This window comes from Aedes albopictus, chromosome 2, assembly GCF_035046485.1.
Source record: "Aedes albopictus strain Foshan chromosome 2, AalbF5, whole genome shotgun sequence".
Lineage (NCBI taxonomy): Eukaryota > Metazoa > Arthropoda > Insecta > Diptera > Culicidae > Aedes > Aedes albopictus.
In genome coordinates, this window is record NC_085137.1 from 322,539,254 (window position 1) to 322,551,645 (window position 12,392).

Below are 12,392 nucleotides of genomic sequence, written 5' to 3' on the forward strand. Positions count from 1 at the left end.
TTAAAAATCTCGTTAATATAGACAAAAAAAAAACCGGCTTCTTCAAACTCTTGGAGGTTAGGAGCTGGAAATATTTTGTGCTGCGCACGTACTCCTAGAACTGTTACCACGCCACCTTCGGTGCTTGCAATGTCGCCATTGAGATGCTCATCGTAATGCAGCTGCCACCTCCCGACCACCTCACGCTCGCTCGTGAGAAGAGTCCCGTGATTGTCTCGGCACATGTCAGCTTGTGGCACAAAGCCTCTGCGCGGGCGGTTAAGCTTCTCGTAGAAGTCCTTAGCGCGGTACAGCTCTTCCATCGCTTCACGATCTCGTTCATCCTGCTGGTGCTTCTTCCTCCGGAACACTGAGTACTGCCTGTTCCGTGCCTGTCCATAAGATGCACGTTATTCGCCCTCGTACGGTGTTGCAACATTCTCGCCCATTCTGCATTCTTCTAGATTTTCAACTGTTCACATTCGCGTCGTACCAGTCGTTTCTGTGATTTGGAGTCGCGAAGCCAAGTGCTGCAGCCGAGGTACTACTTATGACGGATCGGATGTCCCTCCACCCATCTTCAAGTGTAGCTGCGCCAAGCTGCTCTTCCGTTGGTAGGGCCAGTGCTAGCTGCTGCACGTAGTCTTGAGCCACCTCTACGTTACCATGTGGAGGTTCAATGTTATGTGGAGATCTTTTCTGGAGTAGAAGAAAAACACTGCGCGGGCGGTAATACTGCAGCATGGAACCTGGTAGCAGGAGGAACTTTACCAAAAGAGCAGAAACAGCAGACCAGTCTCTTTCGGGAGTAATAAAAAACCGCGCCGCCTTGCAAATGTGCAGTACGCGAAAACGGGATTGTTATATTGTTCATAAGAAACACGGAAGTTCTACCAGGAACTATACACATCCCGTAACGGCTTTGGTAAGGATACCTTCGCAACCAAATTTACTAACCAAGTTGAGCCCGAAAAGTTTGGTTACATGTCTGCACCGGTTAATAGTCAGGATCTTAAAAGCCAAATAGCTACCAGAGGAAAGCAAGTGAGTGATAATTTGCTCCATTCACAATAAAGGTGACCATTTAGAATGTGCGAACTTTGAGCGATCGCCATTTTGAATGCCGCCTACTACTTAAGTGCTATTCCTGCTCAAAAACGTAGAGTTCGTGAGAAGTATTCATCGATTGTCGGTCGACGGAACTGACCTTCATTAGGTACACAGCTAATTCGCACAGAGCTCAAAATGGAAAATCATGGACGAAAACGGCTTTCCTGTGAAGCTGATCAGACTGATTAAAGCAGCGATAGACGATGTGCACACTTGCGTAAGGGTTTCTGGTGAGCTATCCAGTTCTTTCGGATCTCGACGAGGACTGAGACAATGTCCTGACCTGACACTGGCAGGTGTTGTACGATTATTAGTTCATGAAACTCGGTAAATTTGCACGCTTTGCGGACGATATGGACATTATCATCGGATCATTTGAAACGGTGACCCATGTTTGAGGAGGACCATCACTCTGAATTTAAGACCGATCTGTGTTAAGGACGATCTTCGGCGGTGTGTAAGAAAATGTGAAGAATAAACCTTTCACTATGCATTACGGCGAAGCCAGCATCCAGAAGAACACCGAAGCCGAAAGGATATGCTGAGTTGGGTATGTAGCGAGAATGCCAGCCACCAACCCTGTAAAGGGGCGGTTTGCTACTAATCCGTTTGGTACTAGAAGGCGTGGAGCGTAAGGAGTACCAGGGGCGGACCAGGTGGAGGCGGCGGACATTGGTTGTGACCGAGGATGGGGAGCGGCAGTCGCAAACGAAATATCATTGCGTACCATTATTGTTGATTATGTTAAACCATCCTACCTATTTATAAATTGAATAAGCCAAAATCATCTGCATACAAATCGTAAATGGTAGACATTAGATCGCCAAAGCCTTCACAAATTTTCTTGGTATCAATTCATTTTTTTTGCAGTACATAATTATTTGAAAAAAAAATTGGTTGCAAGCAGAAAACATAATGAGCTTAGAATTCAGTTTGTCTTAAATGGAATGTATGTCAAACCGGTTGATTCGTGGCAGGTTTGATAACTGCTCAAGAAACTAATCTGGCACATGCCGATCCGCATGAACAAATTTTCGGGCTCTCTGTGCTGCTGTGGTGTTTAATTTACTGAGCAAACATTTGTTTCAACAAGGCATTTTCTGTTCCGCTTGGCGGCCGACAGAATCCGCCGATGTGTGGTTTAAGCTATCAACACTGGCGCACTACGTCGGAAAAGCGCAGCGCTCCAGTAATGAAACTTTTGGTGGTTCCATGCTCTAGGTATATTGGCAATGGCAACAGCCGCAGCAGGTGGAAGGATGAAAATGAAACAATGCTAAATAAACATCCCGGCACAAATTTGACCTTTCCAGGGTGTGAGTATGCCAATAGTGTGGACCGAGCGGCACGTCGTCGTGTCATGCGTCGGTAGAGTCATAGCCTCACAGATATTCTAGGAATGTTTGCTGTGTGCGCTAGGTATGTCTGGATGGCCGGCCATCCGCCATTCAACCTTTGTCGTCGAGCTAGCAATGATAGGGGGATTAGGGGCATAATGGACACCCGGGGCGAAATGGACACCCCTGTTTTTGCTGAAACTGTTGACTTTTATGTAAAACTTTTAATGCATAAGTGTAAAGGAACAAGTCATGGTTCTATTTTTCAAAAGTACCATTTATGTTGCTCTAAAATAACCAAAATATCATTGAAATTGAAATATGTTTTTCATATGGTGAAATTGTTATAATTTCGAAGCAGCATCAAATAAGGTATTACGAGTGTTGGAGCGTGTCCACCATAAAAACAAGTGAATTGTTACCTTATCTACATGTATACGAAGATTTAGCAATGGGTGAAGTATTTTATTTTTGATCAGAATTTACCTAAAATATCAATTTTAATGTTGTAGTGGATTCGGGGCGAAATGAACACTGGTAATTACGAATGGATGTACGCGCATTGCATACTGTTAGGCGTTTTAGAGAGTTTAAAAAAAATCAATCAGATTATTTTAGCCTAAAGCTTATTTAATTAACTTTGATGTTATATAAACTCGTCTAAGATGGAGTATTATATCTGTGGTATCGATCTCCGTAGGCAAATTACTTAACTGGTCGATGTAACTAAAGAATTAGCATAAAATATGTAGGGGTGTCCATTATGCCCCGATGGGTGTCCATTTCGCCCCGTACCTTTCCTGGCAGCCCTGAAAAACACACGGTTTACAATTCATTATTTCTTCACAATAAAGACATTCTACCTGCTGTAAATGATTGAAAGACGTAGGAAACAAGTTAAAGTTGTAAGTCAACTGATAATATCTTAAGTTTTTCTCTGTTATACATGCCTAACGTACTCATTTGCTTAGGGTGTCCATTATGCCCCTAATCCCCCTACATACATACTTGCATGCCAGAAACCTAAACGATTTTAATTGTACCATACTGAAATGCCAGGTTGGAATTGCTGTTTGCGAAGCAATTCGTTGCTCTCGTAGCATACCATAAAGGATGAATTTATTGCTGCAAGACCTATATTTAAGCACAAATTTGATGCATTTGTGTGAACGGGGCATAGCGGAAACTAATTTGCGCTGCGATGCTTTGGTGGAAACTCTTATTAACGCGCGAGTGCTAGAATATCAGCAGATCAGAAAATAATCAGGGATTTGTATGAACGTTTTAAGAACACTTCCTAAAGAAGTGAAAAATATTTGGTGGGGTTTCTGTGAGTGATAACTTGTGGTAAAACTTCTGATGAAATGTGACGTGAGTTTCGACTGGAAATTTGTTGAATATTTTAACTGGCTTTCTCAGTCTGGGGAAATCCAAAACGACTAGTTTTGTATTGCCCGACGTTTCGGGTATCAAATTGAAATTCGAAAAATCACCGCCTACACCACGCTAATGTTGAATTCAAAAAGCCAGATTTTTTCAACGTGTTTTACCATTTTTTGTTCGGTGCAAAGTCACGTTTGAATTGTAAACACCGGAAAGTGGCGAGCTGCATTCGTAAGCGTTTTTAAAGTGAATCTAAGTGATTTTTGGGTGCACAATGCACAATGGGTCCAGAGCCCTATTTACGAAGACAAAATTGTTTGTGCCTAAACCATAAGTTTTAGATACATGGTGTCTTTGGGAAAGTTTCTTCTTATTTTTCGACCTTTTTTCTCATTATTGTGAAATTAGGGTGGTCCCTCTAGTTTAGCTGACCCAAACATCTGCTTTTTAATAGTTTTATGTATGTTTACAAAATGTTTTACAAAGTTGTGAAACAACTTATTTGGAGTAAGTTTGCCGAAGAAACCATTATTCTATCTCTTATGGTTCCTAACTTATATTTTTTAAAATATTCATGTTAGGGTGATCCATGAAATTCAGTTTTCTTGAAATAACTTTTAATTCGTTCGTTTCTTGTAAAAACTTTGTTCCGAACACGTTTAGAACTATCAACGACGCATATTTTTTCCAAAAAGCTCGATGTTCTAACTCTCAAGGTTAAAAAGATATTGGTATTTTTCTTTGAAAAATCACTTTTTATCAAAAAGTCATATCTCAAAAAGGAGCAAACTGATTTTCAATCTCTCGGTTGCATTGGAAAGATCGTACTCTGTTCTATTTATTGTGAAAAAACTGCAGGTAACTTTTTTGTTTGAAGCTTTTCATTAAATTTTGAAAACACGATTTTTTTCATGGGAAAGCAGTTGTAACTTTGAAAATCGATGAGATACAAACTTGGCGTCTTCGACAAAATTGTGAGTTTTTGACTGCCCTAAAAGTGCCCAGAACAAAGTATTGCGAAAAAATCAACTTAAAAAATTATATTGAGTAAAAACAGATTTTCATATGAAAAACGATACACTTCACGCAAATTCAACTCGTCTTTGTTAGATAGATCAAAGTAGCTTGGTAAATGGTCATCCATTTCATTAGAACCAATGTTTATTTATGCTGTCATCACCATTAAGGCACAATGTTGATAAGATATTGTAAATCATGTAACTTTGATAAGCTTTCACGTTAACATCAACATATACTAGTGATTGACATTTTCGCTATCCATACATTGAAGTGATAAATTAAAATTAAATTGATGGAAATCAGCTCAAAATCATATTTTAAGTTGAGTTCATTGACAAAATATGGATTATAAACAAATTTAAACATTTTTGACATGGTTACTTCGATCTATCTAACAAAGACGAGTTGAATTTGCGTGAATGTATCGTTTTTCATATGAAAATCTGTTTTTACTCAAAATAATTTTATGAGTTGATTTGTTCGCAATACTTTGTTCTGGGCACTTTCAGGGCAGCCAAAAATTCACAATTTTTTCGAAGACGCTAAGTTTGTATCTCATCGATTTTCAAAGTTACAACTGCTTTCCCATGAAAAAAATCGTGTTTTCAAAATTTAATGAAAAGCTTCAAACAAAAAAGGTACCTGCAGTTTTTTCACAATAAATAGAACAGAGTACGATCTTTCCAATGCAACCGGGAGATTGAAAATCAGTTTGCTCCTTTTTGAGATATGACTTTTTGCTAAAAAAGTGATTTTCAAAGAAAAATACCAATATCTTTTTAACTTTGAGAGTTAGAACATTGAGCTCTTTGGAAAAAAATAAGCGTCGTTAATAGTTCTAAAAGTGCTTGGAACAAAGTTTTTACGAGAAACGAACGAATTAAAAGTTATTTCAAGAAAACTGAATTTCATGGATCACCCTAACATGAATATTTTAAAAAAATATAAGTTAGCAACCATAAGAAATGGTTTCTTCGGCAAACTTACTCCAAATAAGTTGTTTTACAACTTTGTAGAACATTTTGTAAACATACATAAAACTATTGAAAAGCAGATGTTTGGTTCAGCTAAACTAGAGGGACCACCCTAATTTCACAATAATGAGAAAAAGGACGAAAAATAAGAAGAAACTTTCCCAAAGACACCATGTATCTAAAACTTATGGTTTAGGCACAAACATTTTTGTCTTCGTAAATACGGCTCTGGATCCATTGAACAATGGTATCGACATCGAAACAAAGGTATAATTTACGTTATTCAAGTGGAAAATCATTCGATTGCAACAAATTCAGGCTAATTTTGAGCAAAATATAAGTGACTCATCATTGTGCAAAGGGGCACGAAATTTCACACAATTATGGGCCATTTTTTGTGCTACTTAAAATCGGTTGAAATTAATTAGTAATTATTATCATTCTAGTTCTAACAAGCGTAAATCCTCCCCTCGGAAGCAGTACTGTGCAGTGGGATTGGAAAAAGCTGTTGAGGAAGCACGGAAGACCGGCAAAATACGAAGGGCGGCCAAAAAGTACCAAGTTCCCTTTTCAACCGTCCAGCGTTACCTCCGAACTCCACCCAAAAGTAAGAGGCCAGGTCCAGGAACAGTTTTGACAGCGGAAGAAGAATCACGAATCAAGATGTGGATTCTTTACATATCAAGAGCTGGATTTCCATTGAGTGATTCTGACGCATTCAATTCCGTGGTGGACTATGTGGATAAGATCCGGAAGAAGAGGGACATCCCCACGACTTTCCCAAGTGAGTATGATATTTTTGAATCTATGAATAGAACTCACTACATAAGATTCTCCTACAATATCGAACAGGCAGAAATTGGACGAAGCGTTTTCTGGAGAGGCACCCGCAATTGAAAAAGAAGCGCATCACGAAACTTTCCAAAGCCGCAGCGGTGGTCACGGAGCAGCAAATTCGCAACTGGTTTCTGGAGGTGGAAGAAACTCTTCAAGAAGACGGCATCAACATTACAACATGGACGAAGCAGGGTTCAGGCTTGTCCCGCAAGATTTCATGGCGATTTGTGGTCCGAATGTTGAGAGCACATATTTTGTTCACAATAATTCCGACAAAGATAGCTACACGGCCCTGTTTGGATGTAATGCTCAGGGAGAGATCACACATCCGGTGATTTTGTACCCAGGAAAGCGGGTGTCACGGCTGAAAATACTCCAGATGGCTGGTCTGTAGGCGTGTCCGATGAAGGTTGGCAGACGTCTAAGACATTCTACGAATACATTACAAATGACTTTTATAACTGGCTGTTGAAAAATAGCATTGAATTTCCTGTCATTTTGTTCGTGGACGGACATAAAAGTCATATCAGCATTGAATTGGCGGAGTTCTGTGCAAACCACGAAATTGTATTGGTTGCGCTTTATCCCAATTCCACAAGGATCCTGCAGCCATTTAACAGGCAATTTTTCGGACCACTAAAACAAATCCGGAGCAAAGTCCTACGTGTAGGGTCCCAGTCGGGGAGGACATCCGCAGCGGCAAAACTTACCCGAATCCCAGACCACTGACTACACGCTCCGCCTCCGGTTATCCGGTTTCCTTTTCTCTCCAAAACAAACTCTCTCCTGTCATGCACTACACGTTAATGCCTAACTACTTAATTGACACTCCTTACACACTTAACACAAACCCTACAAATAAATGCTAGTATGAACCCTACACCCCCACCCTTCTTTAATTGAACAGGTCTATTGTGACTCGTCCTCACAATAACTTGTGTCTACCCAGTTAGAATAATTTTATTTGTTTATTTGCTTCTTTTCGACTATTCTCTGTTCACAAATATGCTGAATATTCCACGGGTGAGGTGAACACCATAATTCACAAAAACCACGATACTTGTAATAGCCAAGCACACCTAAAGCATACCATGTGGACCCTCTCCCTCCACTTTTTTTTTAGAACCGTTGTCATATATTTTGCTTCATATGCCCCAACCCAGAACCAAACCAAAGTATACCAAATAAGCTTTTCAAAGCACAGCAATGCCAATTTATTTATTGTCAAGCCGCCACCAAACCGGACGTCGCACAACTGAGTCGCGACTAACTCACGACGTTTTCTGAATAATTTAGGAAGTAGTGCGCATCTATCTCCTTGTCAGCGCACTAGTCTCGAAAGTTGCGATAAGTTTGGACGAAGAAAATTACAATTTTGATTGAATGTATGTCTTGATTCCAACCAGATAGACAATATTTTTGTTTAGCCTCTGATCATTTCTTTAGATCATCTTCTGAGCTAACCTTAGATCCTCATCCTGATCCTCGCAACTCAAATCTCCAGATACATTTTCTTTCACAGCATTGCAAGTTTATCTCAGGGTACAATATAAAGTCGTCACATTAAGCACGCCAGCGACGCTAATTATCCGCACGACCGCACTTACCAACTTATTGGTATAAACTCAATTAATTCATATAAATAAGTTTTGCTTGCGCGTACTCAGCCATTCCCTACTTGAACTAGTACATACAAACAGTTGGACAGAATATATGCTGTCTACTTTATATTCCGAATTACTTAACCTAATTTACAGCTCTTTTGTCCACTAGGGTACTACTTGAGCGATTCCAATTGGACGCTGCACATCACTTTGTATAGCGCCTAAATGTATTCTATTCCATTCTACTTTATTTTTTTTGTTTTTATTTATGTGTATTTTAACTTAGAGCTAATTCTACACTCTTCTACTTCATTGAACTGGCTGCATTAGTGCCTCTTTCACTCTTCTACCCTTTCCATGGTAGAATGATGAGCACGATGATGCTGATGTGTGGCTGCTGTTCCTTTTCCAGTCCGATCGGGGGTCCATTATGAGTTGCGGTTCGCCGATATCCAAATTCCGGGTCCGTTAGAGCTATATGCTCCGAAGAGAGGCCAGCTACTCTCGGGGGGAGGAGCAACTGACGAAAAATTGCAAGTGCCGGGGCTGGGTTCGAACCCATGACCATCCGCTTATGAAGCGAACGTGTGGACCACTGCGCCACGGGCCCCGACATGCTGTCTACTTTAGCACATAACTTTGTGGAAATCCCTCCAAGCACTTGCAAAACCGAATAAAAAAATCATTTCAGAAACTTCTTCCCTTTTTTCCCTTTTACCCTTTTGACTATTTCCAGTGTGAGCAGATACATAAATCATCTTTTCTAAATCACCATACATTACTGTCAATGGATAACACTCAGCAAACCTGCTTGTATGATAACGTATACTCTTTGGGATAATAAGCCAGCAGAAGCCTTTCAGTGTATTTGTTTAGTCGATAATAACATTACTATGTAAGACCACTCATAATTTACTGGAAAATTTTGAGAAAAATGAGACTTTGTACGCCACCTCTTGACAGGTATACAAAATTCCGAGGGGCCTTGTAACCGTGCGGATAGGATCAACAAGCTTCTAACCAAGCTTCTAACCGCACCATGCTATGGGGTGAGGATTCGATTCCCGCTCTGGGCATTGAAACTTTTTTTCATTAATGAAACTTTTTTTCATTAATTGTATGCACTGGTGTATGCTCCGTGTGTCCATTGTCTAGTGTTTAGTTTCGTTTCAGTCTGTACAGCCCTTCGCTGAAGACCAACCATCAATCATCATATAAATCTACATTATTTACAACACAAGGAAACATCACTGGTTGTACAAAATTCATTTTCATTTCTACTCCAGCAGCCAGTTTATGGTACGATGGTACTTCAAGACCCTCAACAACGCACCCTGATTGCGCTCAATGGTATCCATTCCAGGCCAAAAAGTTAACCATACCGAACTTCATCAATTCGGGCTCCTCTCATCCTTGCTTACTTCAAAATGTCCAGCATTGCTGTTATAAACTGATCCAAAGATTAAGGAGTACCGACGATAATCGTGTTATTTCAAACTTCCAGTTTGGGTACTCAACGATATTCACCAGCGCGTATACCCAGAATTAATCCTTTGCATAAATCGAATTGAGCATATTACCATAGACTAATTTCAAGACCTCGATGTACCAAAGAAAATCATTAAATTGTCTGTGTTCAGTCCGGTACCCAATAAATATTTATTACCGTGTAAATTGCCTTTTGTGTAAATTATATTTAGCATGTTACACCGATCTGACAACTCTGACAGTAAGGGACTAAACATAAATTACGTAAGTGGGTACTGTGGATTGTTCACAATCTGCGAACTTGACTGCGGAAAAAATAGTGACCATGACGCCGCTGATGTTACACCAATCTGGCAGTATTTGTTGTAAAGATAAGTTCTTCTGACTCTTGCGTCAAGATCACATCTCGTCTTTTCTGATTCTACCACTTAACGGAGCTTACTGTTCATTTTATTTAACCTCAACCGCTTGTAACTGTATAATAATGTAAATAATCTCCGGTATTCTCTTGCACTGAGATAACTCTCGAAGGCTCTACAGATAAGGAACTCTCGAAGATACTATTTTATTTCCCAGCATAGGTCTGTTTCCAGACTCCTTCAAACCACGAAAAAAAAAATATCTTACTAACAAGCAGCCTAGTTCTAGTTACTACTTTCAGTACAGTGCGCTCACAGTAATGCAAACACCGACGGGAAAAAATCTACATCTTTGACGACTCCTCGCCATCGCCACAACCTGACTTGGTTAAATTTCCATCGACTTCTGAATCTGGCCCTGTTGCGATGTTCTGCTGAGTTCCATGCTAACACTTGTTTTCAGATTTCGTTTGGGCTCCTGCGTAGACCGACAGACCTCCGCTTTCTCTCCTATTTTTTTTAGCTACAATGCAGGTTCGCTAATCAGGGCGCAGTCGTGATCCAACTATCAAATCCCTCGAGGAATCTCTGCTGTATTCACATCGACGATAGAGTTCGGCGTTACAAATCCAATCATGAGTCTAACTACTCCTCCAAAACGTGCAAAATCTAGTTGTTTCGAAACACACTACTTTATTAAAAAAATATCAAGCTTTACTGCCCTCTTTCGGGTGTTCTTGAACCATTAACTTATTAGTTAGTTCCCAAGAACCTTGCTTGCATTATATGCGAAGACAAACGAGTCATTTTCCTGGCGCCCTCAAGCCATTCAACCCATACATCACCTTTTTCCCGAAGGAAACCTACCCATGCACTGTATCTTCATCAACCGGCAACCCGCCACAGATTCAATCCTTGTTTTGACCGGCAACCCGCAACGGTCTCATCTCTTCTATGATCAGCAACCCGCCACGATCATCCTTCGACCGGCATCCGCAACGGTCACAATTCTTCTTTCGATCGGCTCCCTCCACGATCATTCTTCGACCGGCACCCGCAACGGTCTCAGCTCTTCCTGATCGGCTCCACGCCACGATCAAAATTGTCCCTAGGGCCGGCAACCCGCCACGGTCACAAAACAGAACAATTTCCCCACCGGCGTCACAATTTACTGGGTCTTGAACATTCCCTCTTTCCAGCAAAACAAAACTATGAAAAATGTTGCATCCGAAAACATCAACCGACCCGTCGGAAGCATCTACTACTCCCAAAGCGAAGTGACGTCATTATTCACCCAATCCTCCAACATGCTCTCACAATGCAACTATCACAAATTATTGCCACCTTTTCCTCTCACATCACTTGCCGAAACCATCCCTGAGAGCAAAAAAACCAAAAACAAATCCACTGTAAATAAACCGACAAACCAGAGTGCACCCACCGCAAATGCGAATGTCCATCCCATCCTCGTCGCCAGATGTAGGGTCCCAGTCGGGGAGGACATCCGCAGCGGCAAAACTTACCCGAATCCCAGACCACTGACTACGCGCTCCGCCTCCGGTTATCCGGTTTCCTTTTCTCTCCAAAACAAACTCTCTCCTGTCATGCACTACACGTTAATGCCTAACTACTTAATTGACACTCCTTACACACTTAACACAAACCCTACAAATAAATGCTAGTATGAACCCTACACTACGGAAGCATGTTCTGTCAGGCAGGCTTGTCCGCACTGAGCGCATGAAAATTCTGCTCTTTTGATTTACACCACCAAAACCATCGTATTTATGGAATCTTCCTATCTCACCTGATAGAAGGATGTCTGAATATCCTAAATGTCATTTCGAATTGTCAAAAAATCGCACCACAGTGCCGCACTGAGCGTGCAAAGAGAAATTCACTGGGGTGAATTGGGTTGTTTAGTGAACAACATATTGCTATTTTCTATAGCCTAATCGAAAGAGCTTATTTTTCTGAGTATAACGTGATTTTATTGGATTCCAATATCTTTGTTTTGATGGTTAAATTAACAAAACAGTTTTAATTTTCGTGGATAGAATGACAGTTCAATCGATAAAGTGACAGTTCGACCCGAACAAAAAAATTTCCCCATACAAACTTTAAATGCATTTTAAAAATAGTTCCCGGACTCCAAAAATTATGAAATTTTGGATTTCGAATAATTTTTGGGCGGAGAATCCGATTATGTAATAATCCGAATACCCCTAAAGAACCCAATTCACCCGGGTGAAATTCTCTTTGCGCGCACAGTGTGACACTACGGTGCAATTTTTTGACAGT

At 40.6% G+C, this 12,392-nt stretch overlaps 1 protein-coding gene and 1 pseudogene across 1 annotated transcript in view; one reads left to right on the forward strand and one right to left on the reverse strand.

Moving 5' to 3' along the window:
• The window catches only part of LOC109403065 (tyrosine-protein kinase Dnt), a 305,015-nt gene that overhangs the window by 189,781 nt on the left and 102,842 nt on the right, over nucleotides 1-12,392 (reverse strand). The gene's annotated exons all lie outside the window — the stretch shown is intronic.
• On the forward strand, nucleotides 6,048-11,170 carry LOC115265069 (uncharacterized; annotated as a pseudogene).